This window comes from Haliaeetus albicilla, chromosome 7 (genome assembly GCF_947461875.1).
Source record: "Haliaeetus albicilla chromosome 7, bHalAlb1.1, whole genome shotgun sequence".
Classification (NCBI taxonomy): domain Eukaryota; kingdom Metazoa; phylum Chordata; class Aves; order Accipitriformes; family Accipitridae; genus Haliaeetus; species Haliaeetus albicilla.
In genome coordinates, this window is record NC_091489.1 from 16,267,100 (window position 1) to 16,289,276 (window position 22,177).

Sequence of the window (22,177 nt, forward strand, 5' to 3'; positions counted from 1 at the left end):
GGGAAAAAATTATTTACCCTCTTGAGCCTCCTTAGATGTGCAGCCAGTGGCATGTGATCAATAGGAAATCTCATGCTCAATGATTTTGATGCTCACAGAAGGACCTCGAGACCATGAAACCCAGCCTGGGTCCTGCTTACCTGTATGTGCAATTTTTGTAGCTGTGGTGGACCAAACTGTCCACTTGCTGAGGAGCTTTGTGCGGTGGGGAAAGTGGCGAAGGACCGTTAAAAACACAAAAAGGGCAGCTGTGCTCCGTGAAACACCTTGTTGTGAGGTGCGTGGTGTGCCGTTGCCCTCTTCCTCCCCGTGGGAGCTTGGGTGACCTTGCAGCTCCTGGGCCCAGTAGTGGTATCTCCGGGCAGCCTCGGGGTGCGCTCCCAGCTCCTGCGGTCCTGAGGGTGCCTGTGAGTAGCATCTGTAGTTCCAGCATCTGTAGCTCCAACAACCAAGGGAGGTACCGGGAAGGGTGCGTGGGCACCGAGCTACCGCTGCTCCCAGAGCTTTCTGTCTGATCCCTGCTCTGCGGATGGATCCAGATTTTTCTTTGGCTTTTCTTACATACCAGGGCTGCATACATCATCCTCTTTAATCCTATTAGGGCTGTGTTTAACTGGGGTTAGGATTTGTCACTAATGAGTGCGTTGAGGTTAGTAATTTTCAATTACACTTTTCTAACTCTCAATTAAAAAGGTGGTTGACTTTTTATATGGAGAATTTAAAAATTCTTTTTTTCATATAGGCTGGCTGCAAATAGTAAAATCGGGACTCATGGGTGTACAGAATTAACATTCTTAAGAAATATTGTAAAAAGTGTTCTTCATGGTTAACATTTAGAATTTTATTTTAAGATTTTATGTGCTTTATGCTATGCTGGCAAATTGAAAAAATATTGAATCCTTATATGGAGAACCAACAATTTCCCACAGCCCTGCTTTTACAGTGCTGAATGCATTTCATTTTGTGTGTGATTTTCCCCAGTTGCCAACTGACTACATCATACAGTTTTTTTGGCTTATTCTTTCTGTCTTATGACCATCAGCAGATATTTTGAGTAGCATATTATAAAGCCACAGATCCTTTTTGCTGCTTTGGATTTCGCCTGTTACCACTGGTAATGGAAAAGATTTTATTAATTTTGTGGCATCAGTAAGCGTTTCAGACAAGGCTTCGCGAGAGCCTTTGTGCGTGACCCCAGCACTCGGTGCTGGTTGCCCTCCGTGTTGGCAAAGGAGGGATGCATCTGACCGTCTCCAGTGTGTTCTTCAAAAGTAGTGCAAGATTGCTCTGGAGGGGGATGAGGGAAAAGATTGGTACTTGTAAACAGTTCAAGATGCTGTGCAAATCCTTCAGGATGATCTAAATGTTGAAGAGACGGAGCTGAATTTGAGGTGTGCTGCTGAAGTTGAGAATGACTGGGGGAAGGAGGAGTTGGGACCAGGCACAGGGAGTGGTGGTAGTGGTTATAGAGACATGGAATATTCTTGTATGGCAGACTGGTGTGTTATGGAAACATAGACTGTCCACTAGAAATTGACTTATAGAAATTGGGGTCGGGGGGAGGGTAACACTGCTGGTCTGTTGCAGTTGTTGTAGCGTTACATCTGGATTATTGCCTTCAGGTCTGGGCACCGCAGCAGTAGGAAGTAATATAATATATATCAACTATCAGGCAGTTCACAGCAGTCTAAAAAGTTTATGGTGTTTAGGACATTGTGTGTATTTTGGAGAGAGTTTGTAAGAGAGTAACAAATGATCACGTACTGCAGGCTGATTCAAGTGGAGTAAATCAAGATGTGAACGTGGGATAGCTTAGCTTAATGGTCATGGGGGGGGGGGCTAACAGACTAATTGGCATACCTGAAAGCTATAACCCATGTGCAGAAGGGGCTATTACTTAAGACACTGCAAGGGATTCCGAATGGTTAAAAGTGGACGTAGTAAGCTTAGTAGCAAGTTTAATCTGAAGAAGAGGAAAAGCATCTTCACAGTCAGATCTCTCATGAGTAGTAGAGCATTTCTCTGGGGAAAGGATGGGAGCCCTGTCCCTGGAGATGTTTAAATTTAGGCTATGCAGGACATCACAATACACATCGCTGGGAGGCAGCCCTTCACTGGTAGGGTGAGGATTGGCTGCAGTATTTGGCTGTCTGCGATGTTGTTATGATGAAATGTTTCCTGGAATGATACACAGGGGGTTTAGCACCATAAAACATTTTGGGTTTTGTTGGTATAATGCTTGGGGTGAAAATATCTGTGATGAATTGTTGCTGTCAAATCTCTGAGCCAACGTTTTTATTAGAGAACATGTCCTGCAAGATCTCCATGTGCACAGTTATCTGTGTGGAGAGGGTGTCATCCAAGGCCAATACTGGTAGATTATTCACTAAATCTTGTATTGTATATGGCAGTGTGTATTGAGGGCTAAGAACAAGTGTAAAGGGTGGCTTTTATCGCTGCTTTCAAATTTACCTTTAGTCAGTTGCTTTTGTCCTTTTGTACTTTATGAATGTTGAATCCCAGTTGCACAGGAGAGGAGATATTAATTGCCATTCACTGAATTCAGACTGAGACAATTCTTAATCAGTGGCTACTCCTTACTTGTATAAAACTCATGTAGGAATTAAGACATTCAGCCTGCCAGCTATGAAGAGTAGCAAATAGGGCTGAATCATCACAAAAAGTGTCTGCGTTATTAAAATACTTATCTTTTACTACTTCTTTTTCCCCATCACAAGATCATAATAAAAGATTTTTCCAGTTTCTGAGCTGTGCTCGACCAATAAGGCCATTTAAACATTTTGTTTCTTCTAAAATAATTTACTTTGGTTTGGAACAGTTCTTTATTTCCTCTGATCCACATGCTGACATTGTTTTTATTTCTTGCAGTATTTCGTGTTTCTCTGGGACTCCTGTGTTGTAGGGAAGACGGTCTCCCAAATAAAATATGTTTGGTAAATACTTCAAACAGCTATGTGGAGCTAACTGGTTTTGGATATCGGGACAGGAGCTTGACATTAACTTTTTGTTCACTTGCATTCTCTATATCCTCTTAAGATAGGAGGTTCTTACTGTGCGGTTATCGTCCTCAGCCAGAGATCTTTTTGTGAGGAACTTTTACGTTTTGCTGACAGCTTTTTCTATTCATCTCTATGGATTTCTTTGTAGAATTGCTGTAGTTGAGGTTGGTTGTTAGTAGAAGCTGAATTTGTAATACATCCTTTACCATATTGCAGTTAGTATTATGGTACGAAGTATTACTGATAATTTGTTAATCATTGTTTCGAGTAAAATTTTTTCCATTCATTATTGGCACTTTATTGTAAGTATATATTTTATTGTACTTATTATTGTATGTATTAGTGATATACACACATTTATAATACTTACAGGTATATATAAAATACTTATAGGTATACATAAAAGATAGGAATAATTAAATGGTATTCTCAGAAGTCCATAGGAAGTTTATGGGGGAGCTGTGTCAGTAAAGGTACAGCAAAAGTTCTTTCTGCTGTATCTTATCCTGGTTCCTGCCATGCTTTCTGGACTGGTGTTGGAGTAGAAGCCATAATCTCTGAAGCTTTAAGCGCTAAACCCTGAAAAGCTCCAAGTTTGTGGTTTAGCCATGTGAGTTCTTTGCTATCACATGGATAATAGACATTCCCTTTTGCATTCCCTGCATAAAAAGCAAGTCAACTGGAAGCATGTTTGTATTAAGTCACATCAGAGTTATCATCTGAATTAAGGCTATATAATAGGTCCTTTAAGTGTACAAAAAGGTCAGATTTTTTTTTTTAGTTCAGATATAATTTGACAGCTCTATTAAATTTACTGTTTTATTTCATGTGAATGAATTGGAGTGTGGTTAATCTGTATGCATCTTCATATACAACTGAAAACTTCTGTATGGAATTTAGATAGATAAGGTTCCAGGAAATGAGAACGAGCCTTAGATGTGAATGACTGTAAACATGCTTAAAGAGTCATTCTGTAAGAATTAAATAAAGCTTAATTCTCCTGATTTTTTTCTTTTATAGAACACAGCAAACAGCATAATTTGAGCCCTAAAATCCAGATGGATATCATTGCGATGCTTTGCTGCCTTGTAGTAATTCATGGGCCATGCTACTTTACATAGTGAGATAATAAATGCTATGCAAAAAAAGTCAGCAAAACAGAATCTCCAACAGCCAGAAACCTCTGGAGAGGTTTTTTAGTGGGTGAGGATTTTGTGTCCTAGCTGATTTGGAATAGGAAGTGATGTCTTTGACTTGAGGTCACTGCTCTGAAGGCAGGGCACCAATTCCCTGGAGTTTTTGCTGTGATAAAGCCTTTTAGTCCATCATCCTTCAGCAAGTGAATGTTGACACTCTCTGCCTGTCCACATGGTAACACTGCTTTTTCTGATGCATCCTTTTATATTTTTAATTATAATAGTGGCTTTAGCTGAATGAAACTATTGGTTCTTCCAGTGAGCCCAGTATATACCCAGCGTTAAGTATGTGACTACTTCCAGTGATTTAGATGGTAGCAGGCTTGTGCCTAGGATTATGTCCATGTACACTAGCCTCTCTGGTTTAAAGCTTGTGTGACAGAAGAATATCAGCTTGTTATCCAGTTTAGCAGTCTCATTTGGTTTTATACTTTGCAAAAAGAAACACGTTTCACTTAGAGTGTTTTGTTGTTCTTGTGGTTGTTGATTGGTTTATTTTTACTTTTGCAGGCAAGTAAGTATTGTAATTGGAGTAGATAACTTCTTTGCTTTCGGTTTCCCAGAAACATATTAAACATTAATCTCCCTAAGCTGTTAATCTATTCCATTAAGCTTTCCTGATGCATCCTTTCTTTTCTTGATTGTGGATGTATTTTTTGATATTTGTTGTTAAGGCTGCGTGCAGTTTTAGGATTCTTTGAAACCACCAAGATAGTGGCTTTCTTTTGTATTAAAGCCCATTTTGCAAATGGTTGGAATGGGGTCTGGTACAAACCTCCTCATTATTTTTTCGGGTTTTTAACAGGTTTATATTATACTATATATTTACCTTTTTCTGAAATGCAAAACCTTAGAGGAGGCAAATTTCTGAATTCTGGTACATGCTCTTAATGCTTCATAAATGGCAATAAAGACGGGTTGTGAGGCGTATGTGGCATGATCATGTCAACGAGGCTGGCTTTTTTGTTGTTTTGTTTTGGGGGTTTTCATTAGTGCTTCCTCAAGTGGAATTCTGCAAGTTACATCTCAGAATTTAGTCTAAACTTGTCAAGTAACAAAGTAATCTGTTCAGAAGTAGCTTGCCAATCAAGGTATACTAGATGGAGTATTTTAATAGTTAGAATTGATTAAATGTTGAAATCATCCTAGGAATAAAAGATCGATACTAGGATGCAGAATTTTCAAGATGTTTCTGAAAGTAAGCGTTGAAGTAGCCTAGCAGTAGTAGTGGTACTAGATGGGTCACAGGTTGTGGCAGTTTGTTCAAGCTCTGCAGACCAGAAAGTGCTGTCATTTTACATATGTGCAAGCTGAGATGCAGAAAGTTAAATATAAGCTGGTCATGGCACTGTCAGCAAACATAAATGACTTAATACTACCATGATTAGCCAAATGCAGGGTAATTAGCTGGTAAATGCACATTGATTATTTTCTTCATTTTCAACTCCCTCAGTTCTAGTTTGTGTGTGTCAGGACACTGTCATGGGCAGAGGCTGAAGACCTGCCTGGTGCATGAAGCTGGTCCTTCAGATAAGACAAAAAATGCTTTAAAGGAAAAGTGGGAAGAATTTTGACCAGGTGTTTGTTGTTGTTTAATAGAAGGAGAGAAATGTCTCAGAATAAGTCACTGTAGCCAGTCATCCCTGATTGTTGAGTTTCTTAATAGCTGTGACATTGCAGCATGTTGTGCTCTGTCTGCAGACCAGTAACCTGAACTTCATGGGACCTGCAATAAGCAAAGCTGTGAAAGAGTAGTATAACTCATGTGCTGATCGCACTTTTCATCCCTGTTGTTTCAGAGAATTAATTGTGTTCTGGTGCTCCTTTCCTGGCCCTGTTCACTCTTTGGCTGTTAAGTATTTGATGCAATAGAAGCCTATGTTTATGCTAGCAAGTCTGCGATGTCTTCTCAGCACAGCATGTTACGTTTTCTTGCCTTGGGAGTATTACAAGCTGGCTGAATGTAGATAAACTAGGAAGGCTGGCAATCTGAAGCCATCATCTGATCTTTCTTTGATGTCAAGAAATTTCTGTGGCTAAAAGAATCAAATCAAAATTTTCCATGTCTTCTCATAAAGGTTCAAGAAAATGACAAACTTTTTTCCTACCGTCTCCACCCACGTTTTATATGTATATGTGCAGTGTCTGTGTAAACTTCTCTGTGCCTCTCATAGAAGTCACTGACTTCTGGAGTACAACTTCTGCAGAGTAGTTCATGGACTTCAGGATTTTGTTTTGTGTGTTGTTTTTTTTTAAATGATTATATGAATCCTTTTGGTTTTTTCTCCCCATTGCCAATGAGATTTTAGGAAGTATTCTGTCCCCTGATAATCCCATCAGTTTTAAGTGGTTTCCAAAAGACCCCTGGGGACTTTTTCTGCATCTCCTCTCTTTTATGCCCTATTGGCCATTGATACTTCATTCCTTGGGGAGAAAAAAAAAAAAGGTAGTCCATGGGTGTGCCACCTGGTTCATTGGGCAGTTTATCAGACCATTAAGGTAACTCATAATGGTGTTGACAACACTGTGTGAAAAAAACAGTGAAGTGGGGGGGACTGGGGCTTGGGTCTAACTTCAAAATAAAGTGGATTTCATTACCAGGTCTGATACATCTTATGCAGATGCTATAACTTGCTTTGTGGGGAAGGGATCATATAAAGTAGTTTTTCTCTGCTGTTACAGTTGATGTAGAGCTCGTTAAAATCGATAGAAGTCTTTCCATCAGTCTCAGTGAGTGATGCCTGCAATCTTCTTGTAATGCACAACTAGGTAAATGCTGCTTATTTTTCTGTTGCTATTGCATAGAGATTATTGAACAATCAGAGCTAAGATAAAAATGCTGAACAGCAGTAGCAGCAGTCCCGTGCCAATGCCCTGGTGCTTCCACCATGGATCAGCCCAGGGGACGTGCAGAAGGAGTGACCGGTGCTTGTGTTGGGCTGACAGGCTTCACCCAGCCCTCAGCCCCCTCCTTGTCCTCCTCCTGGCTGCTCTCCTGGTGCACCAGATGTGCTCGCTGCCAGCAGCAAGTTTGTTAGTCAGGGGCTGGAATGCGTGGGATGACCAGGGAACGGTAAAGTATAAAGGGAATTTAGGAATTGAGCGGGGCTGGGACCTCTCAGATTTACATTAATTTATGCGCTACTGCAATATACATACCAAGCATAAATGCACACTGTGTTTAAAAGGGATTAAATGGTTAACTTCAAAATTCCTTGTGTGCTGAGCACAGTCTAGATGGTTTATAGCTGTAAGCATGCAAAAGGTTTACTTACAAAATTGATTTATACGTTCATTTATGATCTTGAATATTGAGAACAGGCAAGGGATTAGCAGTGTTGCCTGAGCTGCACTAGCACATTTTTCACCTTATATGGAAAATTGCCTGTCACTTATCAAGCAGGGTCAAATTTGCTGTTATTGTCACATTCCTTAAAGTTGGAAGAAATCACATTTCTCTGACTAAAGAGTCAACTCGTAAGCTTATAGTTGTGTAGTTTGAATACTGTTTTTTCATCCAGGAATTGTTGGGATGGGCAGCACTTCTTCAGAAAACTAGCAGCGTGCAAATTTTCACTGCCGTGTTGCGGAGTTCATTCCTCAGCTCGGGTGGAAAAACTTAGATGCTTGCAAGGGAAAACATGTTTCTGTTTGGAGTCATCTGGAGTTCCTCCTGAGTGGCTCTTCTGGTCCTGAAGAACGCAACAGGAAGGAAGGTCTTGGGCAACAAAAGGGAAAGACCTGCAAATTGTGCACCCGTGGTATTTAAGGGGGGAGACTTCACTGCTTTGTGTTGTCTTTATTCCTGCTATGGTGGCTGGTGTTTGAATCAGCCTTTTCTTGGACTTGTTTAGACAGTGACTGACAGCTGTTGGCTGTGAAGTCATCTACCTGCTGTGGAAATAGCTATGTCACAAGTTCATCATCTGAGTGTGAGGTTAAATAAGTGGAAAATACGGAAGTGGAGACAAATCGCTTGTTTAGTCACTGATATCTCACATTAGAGAAGCCAGACAAAAGACTGAAAAAATACTGGAAAGATTAAGAAGGTGATGATTATAAAATTCCCTTTTGTGATAGCACAGCATAGAAGTGCCAGCAAAGGCTATGTTCGCTGAAATACTTGAATTTGGAAGGTGGGAGGTCAGTATCAGGTTTGACTTAACTAAGTCTTTCAAATTAAAAAAAGAAATGCTTTCTGTCTGAAGTATTTCTGGGATTGTGGCATTCAACAGAGCAGTAAGTCTCACCTACTGCTGCTTCTTGTTTTTGGGGTATGTAGACCATTCTGAATTTTTAGACCGTGTGTTCCACCACTCTTGTGACTTGACTTTGTATTGTGATTGTAGAGATTTTTCTATGGTACTACTTGGGAAATGAAATACTTTAAAATGGTAGTGATTAGGTGCAATGATTAGAAAACCTGGCCTGAAATTGCTGTTGCTGATTTCACTTTCATGCAGATCCAGAAGAGTTAACTGGGAAAATGATACTCAGGTTTTTCATGCTCCATAAAGGCAATGTTGGCTGTATTTTTTTGAATAATAAGACGTAAGGAAGAATTCATGAGCCTAGGAACATTTGAAGCCAACAGAAACAAAAGGGTAGTTTATATGGCTAAAAACTTTGAAAAACCAACATTTGAAACATCTAGCCAAGTGGTTGCAATGAAGTATCTATGCAAGTTTGAGGGGGTAGGGCAAAAGATACGGACTTTTATTTCCTGTTTGCTTGTTTGTGGTTTTCCCATTCTTCCTCTTTTATGGCTCACTAGAAAAGAACCAGATTTCTTATCGTGTATGGATATAAAAGATCTTAAACTACATATACTTATTTTTAGGACTCCACCCTTGGGCTTTGGATTTTGTGAACAGCTATTTCAGTAAATTTACATCTATATGGGGAAACTGGCAAATTGAATACTGTGCAAATCCACGTTTTAAAAAAAGCAATTGCTATTATAGAAGGTAAATGATATCATAAGAAAGCCAAGTAAAAAAGATTGCATTTTTGTTTGCTACTAAGGGAATGATCAATGCTTCCTGCTGGCTTTTGCACCCTGCAATTGGAGATTCTGGCATGCAAATGGTTTAAATAATGCTAGGTTTTGTGACTGGTTGGCGCTGTATAATACTGGGACTGGGGTGACTTAAATATACAGAGTGTGGGCCAATCCCAAAGTCCTTTCTCAGGCAGAACACCCACTGAAATCATATTTAAGTGTCGTCAGTGAAAGCTTTGCCAAAGAAATCACTATGGATTTGACCCCAAAGTTATTACTACTAAATTTCGTATGTAAGCCTTTCATTATTGTGTTTTTTAAGAACGGAGTACTCGAATGAATCCTGGAATTCATTATAATGTTAAGTTTTTACCAGGCTACCGGCCTCTTAAACTACATTTCCATTGGAAAAAAAATTTCTTCCTCCTTGTTTTTTTTTTCTTTTTTTTGTTGTTGCTCAAAAAGAGGTAGGAAAGATATTCTGTGGCTCAGATTTGTTTTACCCCAGGCAATCCATCTACTGAGGTGCCTAAATGAGGAGCTTGGTCTTCCAGCCTCTCCATGTGCACAGTGGAGAGGGTCATATCCAGAGGGGGTTTTGCTCAATGTTGTCTTCTGGCTGTGACTCTTCTACCCACCTACCCCTTTAGCCCCAGGGGTGATGTAGGGTGCACTGATTTAGGAACCCAGGGGAATGTAGTTGGTAGGTGAAGGACCTGCTGTGATTTGTGATATAAGCTGTACATAATTTATTTCAAAATTCCTTTTTGGGAGTTAGTGGGTTGATTGGTCTTTTTCTTTCCTTCTTTTCTCCAGGCACGATGGGGATTGGCGATAGAGCTGTGTCCTTTAGTATAGAAAATCCTGTGTTGCAGCAGGACCCTTACGAGGTCTCTAGTCTCTCTTGTTCTCTTGCATGCTTTGTGTCTCTGGCTTTGGTCCCTTCCTGCAGGCTGCAGTTTCATGTCAGGTCTCGTGAAGTGTTTTGTGAGTCGTGATGCGGATGAACGGATTCTATGATCCACAAAACCTTCAGACCAGATGTCTGCGGTGCCTGACTGCTTGTGGCAGGACTGGCTGAACCAGGTAGTCCCTTCCTGGCCTTGGATCCTAAGAGAGGGATTTTCAGCACAGAAATCTGTAGGTTTCATATTTCATATTGCTAAAACTGTGGTAATCCTACCTTCCCTGTTTAAAATATTGAAGCAACAGAAAGGGTGGGCCATTAGTGTTTTAAAGCTGATTTAATATTCCTTTACATTTCCAATTGCATATACAATATTATATATAAAATATGGTAGATAACGGTGGTGGGAGTACCTTTAAGCATGCCTCCTGTACTCTAACGTCATATTTTCACCTGTGTTTAGTTCTTGCCAGCCTTCAGTCATACAAAAAATTTCCACAGGGTTTTTTCTGCTTCAGGCAGGAACCTCTTAGGTTTGTTTTCAACAGAAGAACTCCAACTGTTTTTAAAAGAATGCATGACAGAAAATTAGAGAGGTTTGTCAACTTTATTTAGCCAGCTGTTCCTTCAAAGAGTTGTTATACCTTCAGGGAGTAGAGGGGGGAGTTGGGGTGCTTTTTGCAGCCCCATGGAAATTAACCCAGATTTGCCAACTGACCAGAGTTGGTGAAAATTGTTATCTGCACATGCTTGCAAGAGCAGGCTGGGGGCTTGCTGATAAAATCTTTGAATACACCCACTTTACAGAACATGCTTCAACCCCACCAGCCTCTGTCTGGGCCTGGGGTGAGGAATATGATGGGTGGTATCAGGCACCCGGCTGGGTAGCTCCATGGTTCCTGCTGCCTCTGCTTTGTTGGAGGAAAAGGTATCTGGGTGTTTAATAGTCTTCCAAATTCAATAAAGCTTTATGCCAAGGCATACTTGAGACAATAATTGAAAAGCAGTTGAAATCACTACTGTGTTACTAGTCATCATTCATGCAGTTAATTTCTGATGAAGCTGGGAGTAGAACTTATACTTTAGTCCATATACCATGCTCAGGAGTGCCTAGGATGAGAGGCATGATGCCCGAAGTTTGGGAACAAGGTTTGAAAAATAATTTTCTGTCTTTGACCTTTCTTTCTCCCAGATTGCAGGGTGGGTCTAGGTACTGCCAGGTTTTAGGATTTTACTGATATGTCAGCATTTCTCCAATCAGAGTCTAAAAGCTTCATGTAGTCTAGGTTCCCGCCTCCCATGTTCCTCTTGTTCTTTCACATTTATGAACGCATTGATAACTCTTGCTTCTCCCTATCTTAAGCCCTTTAAAAATACTCAGCTTGCTCAGAAGGCACAAAATGCTCCTCCTAGTGGGAAGTGCTTTAGATCTTTGCTTTCTTGATTGTGATCCCTGAAAGGCACCAGGAGACTTTCTAGATGGGAGAGTTTATATTTGGGCAGGTGAGGTGGAAAGGGAGAGGCAAGCAATTGGTAGCCTCTAGTGTTGGCGAAGTTAGTGGGCTAAGAAATAGCTCAGAATTGCAACAAATAGGTAATTGCTTGCTGAGTATAAATGACTAGGTTGTTTTTACAATCTTTCTGCTAATCTGTTGTGCTAACCATGATGAAGAATGATGTTTAGTCGCCCTTCAGATTTGCATTCACATTTCACAGCCAAAGGTGAATGTTACCATGGATGTCCTAGCAACCTGCAGCAGTCACAATACACCATTTAGCATTTGCAGCCTGTTCAGGCTATTAGGATATTCTGTAAGGATTGTTCCTTAGCACTAAGACTGCCCGTCTCAAAGCATGCTCCCACCAACAAAAATGCCACTAATTAAAACTTGTGTGAGTGGAAATGTTATCATCAGCATCAGCTTTATGCTCTTAATTTGGAAAAAACCCAGAACTGTAGAATAGCTTTTTTTTCTTTTTTTGGTCCTGAACAGTAGCACTGTTTGTGGGTCTTTCCAGGGGTATTCAGCCTGAGCTCTGACAGAGAATAATGTTGCTGTTGCTTTAAGCCCATAGTGTTGCTTTATATAGATATGGCCTGGTTTATAGTGTTGCTTTAAATACACAATAAGAGAGTTCATCTCCATTTCAGAAAAGGTTTATGACTGATCTCTGCCTGGCTAGGGATGTTTATTTTCTTAAGTTGCTTCACTGCAAAAATGTTTTGAAATTGAGAGTCCCAAGCTGGTGATGGGGCCTCGCTTGTGCTCTCTGCAGATCTAATCCCTTCAGAACTAGAAAGCTGTGGTTTTATGATGGACCTCACATAGATCAGGCTAAATTCTGGTATTTCTGTGTCCCTTTCCCATCGGTCACACTCTTTTTTTAAGTCTGCATCTTTGAACTGACCTGTGGGTGTTGGTAAGACCATCAGAAGCCTTAGTAAGATTTAGTTATCGGTCCCAGTCCTTTGCAATAACATAGGCTTGTTTTCTTTTCTCTATAACTTGCTGCTGATGAAATAACCTTGAAATAAACAATTTTAGAAAAAACCTTTCCACCAGCAGGCATAATAGCAACAGAGAAGGGATTCACAATGGATTGATTCTGGCATGCTGATGCAGGATCAGCTTTCTCGCTTGACTTCTGCTGATGCCACGTATTGATTATGTATTAAGTTGACAGAGGCCAATGCAAGAAACTTTTCTAACCATATACCAGGAGTTCTGTGGGGCTGTGGTGTGTCCTACGTGGTAGCTTGTGCTTTGAATGTGAATAAATAATGCCAGGTATGGGAAGAAGCATACACAGGACCAGAGATGATATGAAGCATGTAATTTAGAATGCGGAAGAGAAAGCTCTGCTCCTCCCTCCCTGCCCTGCCTAGCCTGGCTGTCCAGCCTGCCCCATGTCCACCCTCCTAATGTCATTTTCTGGTGACCAGGAGACGGATTGGGTGGCTTCTGTACCCAGAGCCGAGTCACCAACTCTATCTGCCACCTTGCAGGAGACCTTCCTGGACCAAGGGAGATGGAGCAGGAGGGTTATTTGCTTGAAATCACCTGGGGATCAGCCATTCATTCATTCTGTCCCTAGACCTGTGGGAAGGAGAAGCCCCATCCCCCTTGATCACAGGGCAGTGGGCAAGGAGAAGGTTATGCCGTGGGGATGCTTTCTATTCATGTGTAGAGACCAGGAGGGGATTTTCACGGAAAGAGAAAAGCTAGCCAGCCCTCCTTGCTGTTCAGAGCATCAGCAGACAGAACTGTGACCCTAAGGGCAGGTGAAACACGAGCTTTAGCAGACTAAGGGCCCTGTGAGTTGTGCACAGATACAATCAGGGAACGCTTACCCATTTTTCAGGGGTAAAAGACTCATGATCAGACTAGGGTGTAGGCCAGCCTGCGGCTGGAGAAACTTTGATGAGAGCCTAAGAAAGAGTGAGGAAACCTTTTAAATAAGGTTTTCTCTTTGATCGTCTTCCTAGTTGGGACACTGAAACCACTCACTGGCTGGGAGTATACCTGGTTTCACTTGTGGTATATACATAATGCTGTGTACATTCCTGTCAAGTATCAGTGTCGTCCCTCATTGCTTGCCTGAGCCAACTAATTCATGACTGCAGTTCTTTGGCAGGGCTTTGCAAATGCGTATTGAACCTCCAGCCTGCGTTTGTTTATTTTGTAAAAACGCAATAATTCAAAAAAATGAAATAGATGGCTATGAAATCCAAGGCAAGAATACGTAAGACTTCCTAAAGAAGAAAGTAAAATAAAAAATAACTCAGAAGTTCAACGCAGAAAGCTTGGGGTTGTTGTTGTTGTTGTGTGGTGGGTGTTTGCTTTTTTTTTTTTAAGTTGAGTAAAGAGGAAAGCAGTTTAGTGCAGACCTAATTAATGTGCATTTCTCTGGGGTGGAGTGATCTCTGTTCAGTCACACCTTCTCCAGAGTAACTCAAGTGGATTAATCAATGATCATCTTTCTAATTAAACTGCTCAGTAGAGAGTTAGAGGCTTTAGATGATGATCGTTAGTTTTCTGTAGAATCAGTGAATTAAAGGTAAGTAATGTTAACAAGATGTTCCTTTTTCTCATGGGATCAGTCAAAGGTTAGGGAAAAGGTCAGCACTTTTGTTTATGTGCTGCCTCTGAAATGTAAATCATGAACAAAAAAAAAATTACTTTCAAGTGCTGTTAGAAATCTATTCTGAAACTGGCAAGAAAGGCAGGGAAAGAAATGCCTTGGATCATCCCAGACACATGTACCCGCTTGGCTCAGTTTTAGGGAAAGAAATGCCTTGGATCATCCCAGACACATGTACCCACTTGGCTCAGTTTTACATCTGACAGAGCAGTTAGGGTAGATCCTGAAACTCTGCTCGGGAATGTGAAGTTTCCTGAAACAAACACCCAGGCACAGGGAAGTGAAGTCCAGCTTTCCTTGTCCGGACAGCTTCTGCCTTCGGGCAGAGCTGCACGCTGTGGCGCAGGCCTGCCTTTGCGGGCTGGCCCGTCGGACGCACTCGGGAAATGGTCCCATCCTGCGGACCTGAGGGTTTAGTGCCCGTGAGCAGAGCTGGCGCTCAGTGTGTCACTGGGCAGCCTCGACTCCCAAGAGTTGTGCTGCTGCTTATACTGTATATATGCTGAATGTGTGTGTCCAGGACATTGGCACATTTTGAGTTGTTCGATGGGGCTGAAAAAGTTGTGGGTTCCCCCCGTGAGCAGAAGCAGCTTTCCATGGTATTACATCTGATCTGCAGACTATTCCTAAGTTTCTCCATGGGAAAGGGGAGGGGCAGAAATCCAAGAAAAATCACATGCAGCAAACTGATGGACTGTTGCAGAAAGCTACAACAGCTACCGAAGGCATTTCTCTGGTTGTTGTTTGAACATAGATGGCACAGAAGAAGTTAAAAATCTCTCTCCGGTCTGATGATTGAGAGGTCAAGGTCTGGATGTATATACTGTGCCTAACTATCCGGGAGAGCTGTTTGCAGGGCTCTTTATAGGAGGGCACTGTGCTGTTGTTAGTTTGGCTACAAGCAGATAACCCTTCAGGGGAGCCCCTTGTTCAAGTGTCACCTCTCTCCTTCCTTCTTGCCAGACCCATTTGAGGTTTGGTAGCATGTCATAGATTCCTTTCGACATAGGAGATGTACTACAGCTGGAACGAATGGAGGTGTTTGTAGAGTTGTGTTCCTGAATTGCTCATTACCTGGTGGTCATACGCTGGCTTTAACCAGGGTCTACAGTTTGTACTGAAGATGTCTGGCAACCTAACAAAAAAAACCCCTCACCCCAAACAGTTGGTGTTTGCTCTCTGCTCATGCAGGTAGCACCTGCCCTGAGTTTCTACAGCCCTTCCCAGATCGTGACTGAGGGACTACATCTGTGACTTGAATGTTGCTATTGAGTGTATAATGTAATTCACTCACTTCACAACAGAGCTGGAAGGGCCCATAGTATCTTTGTATTCATATCTTTACTTCACTGCCATACCAGCTAGCCATTTGCTGGTGTTTATTTTTGTGTACCCCCCTATTCAGCAGCAAAATGAAAGTGTGAGTACAATATTAATGACAAACTGAAGTTCTGGTACCATAGCACTTTACTGTCTAATCTGTTCTATTAAGACATTCACAGCTATGCCTACCTGTCTGTCCTTGACTAAATGGCAGAGCCTACGGTGTTGTATTTGCCATGTTTAGTGCATGGGATTTTGTCATTGCTAGTATACAGGAGGCTAGAATCTCAATCTGGGATGCATGAGTTTGTGACTTGCTTTAGTATAGCAGTTCTTTGCCTTTTAATTACTACTTTATTTTCTTTACCCTTCTCCCTTTTTGATGCATGAAAGATTATTTCAGATTGATTCTTTCAGAAGTGCTTTGCTCTTGGTAGAAGATTGATGAGAATCCTTGGTATTAAAAGACTTTTTTTAGGAAAGGGGAAAGAGGAGTGTTGCAAGATCACTGGTGTAAGGTGCCAGTTTCCTCCTAGCCTGCTATAAAAAGATACTTGAATGCATAAAGCTCTGTATGTCCACAGCAACATCCTACCCTTTATTTGGAGGCTTATAGGTTTTCTTTCTGTTAAACCTTATTATACAGGGAAACGGGTATCGCAGAGCTGGCAGAGCATTGCTGGGAAGTTTGCGTTCACCATGGCAAACTTCCTTCAACATTTGATGGACTGTTTGCAGGGGAGCATCATGACCTCTCTGAGAGGTAGCTTGCTGGGAGTGCTGGAAGCACTTCAGAAAATCTGGCCCTCTTCCCTGGCCAGGAAGTTTTCTTCAAACAGAGCAGGATATCGTTCTTAATAAGTCTCCGAGTAAGACCTGACTGGTAGGGAGTTCTTGTATTACTTTGCCATAAATTGGTTCTTTTATATCAAAAGTAGTACACCATCTGCCTGCTATAAATGTTGTGCTCTCATTTCTGCCCGTTCTTGTCCAGATTGAAATATTTTAGCTGTACACTTACAAATCTGGGATGACTGAGTGTTAGTACCATGAGGTCACCACGGCTGTAATTAGCTAACAGCCAGCTGCACTTCCCCTATAGTTATGGGCCAGCAAAAATCCAGGGGAGTCAGGTTTGCCCATGAGGGCAGAGTTTAACTCTACATTGTTGAAATTACATGTATATACTGACACAGATCTTGCATTTAGCATCATACTAGGTCTCACTCCATGTCTATCAAAGCATCAGTAAAGAAGCCCCGTCTGTGAAGAGCTGGAAATGTGGTTCCAGCAGGAAAGGGAAAATGCCTGAGCAGCTCTCTGCAGTGAGCTGGAACATGGGAAGAAAAAGGGCTCTTCTCAGTTCAGGGATTGTGCAATCCAGCGGGTGAGAGCAAGCTACTGTCCAGTTTTTCTGAGTCTTAGTTGCTGGTGGTTGGGAACTGGGTACCATGGCGAAGGAAATGCTGTGTCTCTTTGAGGAGTGAATCCGTGCTGTGCCACTGTGTAGGAAAAGTAAGTATGACAAAAAAATACACATCAGGCACGGTAGCAGCGCTGTGAACTTTGTGACAGAAGGCACCTGTGACACATGGGTCACGGCAGTGTTATCTGAACGCCATCATCGTGGCACTCGCTGCCCTGCCCTGCAGCGCTTGGCTCTGTCTCTCTTACAGCGATGATGAGGAGGGTTTTGGTGATCTGTGCTCTAAATGTTCTGTGTAGATAGATATATACCCTTCCCCAGCAGCAAAGCAAGTCTCTATTTTGTATTTAGAACATTATAAGTGGTTTTATAGTAACAACTAAGAAAAATATTACTTACGCCTTATTACTCATGTTTCCTCTTGGGTGTAACTTGCAGCCTGATACTGCTCTTTACTTTGCTGGCCCATTGTTAATTTGTCCCTTTTGTATGGTGGTTTTGCAGCTTGTGTTATTTGCTATTTTGTCTGCATTTTATTTTAATGGGGCAGCCTTTGTTTTCGGTGAAGTCAGTTTGGGACTTCGCTCTAATTCCACTGAGTAATCTTACAAAAAGAAAACTTCGAGTACTATGTTGCCCTATTTGTATGCTTGACAGCTTTAGATGGAGGAGTAACCCCTAGTTTCTATTTTACATGTTTACATGTAACATTTTAGTTGAGAACCTGTTTTGTTGTATACTGACTCCCATCACCAGGCTTTTCAGTAAGATCTGCCTTTTGAAGCACGAGTACAATAAAATTCTTGTGTTCATTTTAATTCCATGGTATGTCAGTTTAACTGTTGTAGAAATAAGGAAATTTTTATGACAAGGTGCTGTGTGCCGTGAAGAAGCTGTTGAAAATCAGCTGTGCCAATTTAAACATCACAGAAAATATTGTAATACAGTCTGACACTTTGTAGCATGAAAACGACAGACTTTGTAGAGCACAAAGTTCTCCTTGCCAGCTTTTGGGAGCTCAGTTAGACACCATCTTCTGTGTATTCGCATTGAACAAGAAGAGCAGCTATGTCTTCTGCCTTACCGTTTGCAGGTGGTGTGGGCAGAAGAGCAGCTGGTTACTCCGTGTCGATCTGCTCAAAAGCAGTGGCTGGCTTTTCAGAGCCTGGCTCGGCTGCTGCAAGGAAACTTCCATGGGAGACCTTTGTAGCTGATGGGTGGCTATTTTGCAGAGGTCCTGGCTGGGATTTGATAGCCTGTCTGGGCCTGGGATGCGAGAAGCTTTAACATATGGGAATGGGCCTGGAAGTGCTCTTGCATGGAACGCAGTCCTGTTGTGGTGCAGGCACTGTTCACGGTTGGTGCCACTGCTGTAGAAAAGGGACTGTGATGGTGCTGGCTCATTTCAAGCTGCCTTTCCTGGTTGTGTGTTTCCTAGATAGAAACTTGGACAGCTTAAGAAAAACTCCTCTTGAGGCATGTGTTTGTAATGCATTGCATTACCGGTTTCTAACTTCACTTTGTATATAGAGAGAAGTTTTTAGCTGCCGCATGTGAGCGGTCCGCGCAGAATGCTTAAGTGAGGTATGAATTGAGTGGAGATGTTTCTAGCTGGTTTTTTTGCATGCGAGTTGTTGGCTTTGCATGGGAGAGGTTAATGACTTAGTTGGCACTGGTTCAGAACAAAACTTATTTCTAATGTATCCTGGGATACATGTGTTAACAAAACAGTTGTTTTGTTGGTTTTTTTTTTTCAGATTGCCAGTGCTACGAAAATAGAGACTTCCAGCAAAAAAGTCTTCAGCTTGTGAAGCGGCAAGGGCAGTGTTGAGAATATATGCTACCCACCCTCCGTGCTTCCACCCCAGGATGCAGAAGGAAACAAGGCATGTGAAGAGCAAATAAATTATGCAAGGTTTGTTTGCTTTTATTTTGTAGGTTTGTTTATTTCTGAATGTAGAAATTGGTTTATGAAACAGTTATAGGCCAAGGTCCAGGAACAACCAGCTTTAAATTCGCTTTAGTCCCTGGTTCTTAACGTATCATATTGGCTGGGTGCCTTTGAGGTTTTAGAGTCAACCAGTAGTGAACACCAGGACTGGGGGAAACGTAGGCTATCTGAATTGTTTCTCTTGAGGCATTCATCCAACTCTTAATGCCTCTGACTTCAAAATAGTTGTATTTACAAAACTTCAGTCCAGACAAGCATCCAAATCTGTAAATAGCATAGATGCAGTTTTCTATACTTAACTTAAGGAGGGAGAGGGAGGGGTTTAGGCTTTTTCCTGCCCAGCTATTAAGAGTGTTATGATGTGGTAGATGTCTGTCTATCAAAGGAGAGGGAATGGATGAGCAGTTTCTGGTGTAGACTGCATTGTTCCAGAATTAGACAGAAAATTACTAGCAAAGAGATGCCTTACTCCTGATGTCTCACTGTCCCCAAAGGACAGAGCGGTGTTAAAGTTTAATTCTGGCGATCATCAGATGTCTTTCTGCTGTAGTCACAAAACTTATGCATGGCATAAGAGAGAGGCAGACACTTTGGTTGAGGGTTTGAAAGACCTGGTACCACTGAGCTTATGGGAGGGCAGGTTTCCTCCACCCCCTGTAGTTTTTTCATGTGAAGTAAAGGGGTTGGTTTGGAGATTTTAAAAGACTTAATCATGATGTTTCATAAAAGGGTGATGAGAGTGTTTATTCAGCTTTTTATTATTTTTTAATTGCTTCATCATTGTTTGCTGTTACTAATTGAAGAAATCCCACATTGTTGTCAATACTGTGCTGCCTGCTACACCATGTGTGCTATTAGTTAACATAAAATCCAGACGCATTTGGGCTTTGTAGCAGGAATCCACTGTGCGCAACCCTGACAAAGCCACCTTTTAGGAAGTTTAGGCCTATGGGCTGTTCTGCACATCACAAAGTCCTAGGGAGCAGGGTTGGACCTCAACTCATCCAGTTCATCCTCATTCCCCAGGAGTTTGTCTGATGTGATCTTAAACACATCCACTGGCCACGGCTGCAGTTTCAGAGGGATTCGGTCTCATCCCGTGCTAGGACAGGGTTGCTTTTCTTGCCTGACAAAATACTTTGGGGCAAAATTGTGCTGAATAAACAAGGGAACTCTCCAAGTTGCAGGTTTTTTTCCTGACTGACGCACACCGGACAGGTGAATCTTAGAGTGGATTGTTATATGATATTCAAACAGTTAAAAAATATTTTCAGTTTCCTTTAACTTACTCATCTTTTTAAAAATCAGTACATAATGGAGCATTGCTACATTTTGTAATGACTTTATAGAGTTCTGCCACTTGAAAGGAACTTAGGGTGCCAATGCCACAGAAGTAAATATGCACAAGCTCTGCAGACATTTGCTGTTGTTTGGTTAGCAGAGTATTTGGCCCACTTTTCTAAAACAGGCAGGTTATTTTTAATGCTACTTTAGACATTCAGGATATATTGTAAAAGGAAAATGGATTTGCAGGAGTGATCAGCGTTATGTTGAACGCAATTACAACAGTCTAGAAGCTCTTCTGAATTTTGGCGCTTTTCCTTCTCAAAAAGGTTAAGTAATACAAACAACCCCCAAATAGTCAGCTTAACTGATTTTGATAAAAGGACAGCTGTGATGCTGTGCCATCGTGATGGATACAACTAGACTTACTGTTCCAGCATGTTGTGCCATGCTCTATTGCCTCAGGTTAAAAGTATCACTGAGATTTTATGCACTGCAGCACTCGTAAAAAGTCTTAATTTGTCATGTTAGCCAATCTGTTGGGGGCTTGGGTTTTTTGTATTTGTTTGATCTGTATTGGTAAAAGGAAGTATTGGACCTGATTCTAAAACTTAATGAGACTAACGTCTGTTGGGACGTTGGCACCCACAACCATCAGAGCCTTCTGGTGGTTTTTGCCATGTTTCAGTGCTGTGGGGTAGATGCACAATTTATTGCCTTGCAAGTTTTTCAGCTTTTTAGTAGTCAGTATGTTTTGTTTCATTTTGATTGTGATCACCTGCAGCTTTCCAAAAAGCAGTGAAAACCCCGAGCGAGTTTGTCAGTGGCAGAAGGTGAATTTGAGAACCATGTGAAGACATGGAAGAGAAAATTATGGCATACGGATTCCTAATGATAAACATACCAAGAGCATGCTAAAATTATAAAGCAGTGAGGTGCATTAAAGCATTAATTTGCATTTTGGCTTAGGCGTAGCTGCATTTTTGGACTATCCCTTTAATTCTGCTCTTTCAATTACCTGCTGACTGGTTCCTGGGGTGGAAGCAGCAGGAGCTGGGCCTGCAGCCGTTCCCTGACGTAGTGGTTTCTATCAGGCAGAGTAATGGGACTCTTAAGGTTACCTTGAAACCTGGGGTCTCCTGCTGTAGACCAGCAGACTCACTTGAACAGGAATCTAATTAAAAAGTCCAAGATATTGAATAAAGCTCACAAGTGCCATCTGTTCGGTTTTACAACCTGAAATCGCTTGGTGAATCTCAGTAACAAGTTTGAGTGTTCCTGCATTTATGTTGCAGCTGAATTTTGTTACAGCAGCCGGCCTGTACAGGCAGAGCTGCGCAGACTCTGTTAGTGCTAATAACAGCTTGGACTTCATTAAGTATTCCAGGACAGTATGTTCTGGAGATAGAGGTGGTTTAAAACTTAATCTCATGAGGAAGGCATTGATGCCCTTCAGGCCCTGTGCTGATTTACCAGCTTAGAGTGTGCTTGGGAAGGGGCAGCACATGCTGGGCACTAGGAAGGTGCCTGGCAAGGCGCAATTCCTTGGGCTCTGCAGGATCGAGCCCTTCCTGGCTGGCTGGGGTTCCCGCTGGATGGAGGCACGTGGATCGTTCCCTTTGTAGGGCAGTGGGCTCTGGTTCCCCAGGTCTGAGGGCTCCTGGTTCTTGCGACCGAAGAACCTGCTCGCTGCGCGTTGCACGTGGGCTTCGAAGTGTCGCTCTGCCTTTGGGCACCCCTCGGAAGACATGAGCGTGGACGCCCATGCTACGCGCTGACTCTCAAGTTGCTCTGGAGAGTGATTTGTTGTGCACGCGCGAGGTGTAGAAAACCTGAGTTAGGAAGACAAGCTGGCTAGTGTGAGATACAGGCGTGCTGAAGGTGGTAAGTGTGAAGTACCTATTCGTATGTGTTCACGTGGGATC

At 42.0% G+C, this 22,177-nt stretch overlaps 1 protein-coding gene across 1 annotated transcript in view; it reads left to right on the forward strand.

Annotated features, from left to right (window-relative positions):
* Nucleotides 1-18,912, forward strand: part of SCAF8 (SR-related CTD associated factor 8) — a 168,050-nt gene extending 149,138 nt beyond the window's left edge. The window contains exon 21 of the mRNA XM_069787061.1: nucleotides 18,775-18,912. The gene's annotated coding sequence lies outside the window, so the exon portion shown is untranslated. The remainder of the gene's footprint in view (nucleotides 1-18,774) is intronic.
* Nucleotides 18,913-22,177: the final 3,265 nt, after the last annotated feature.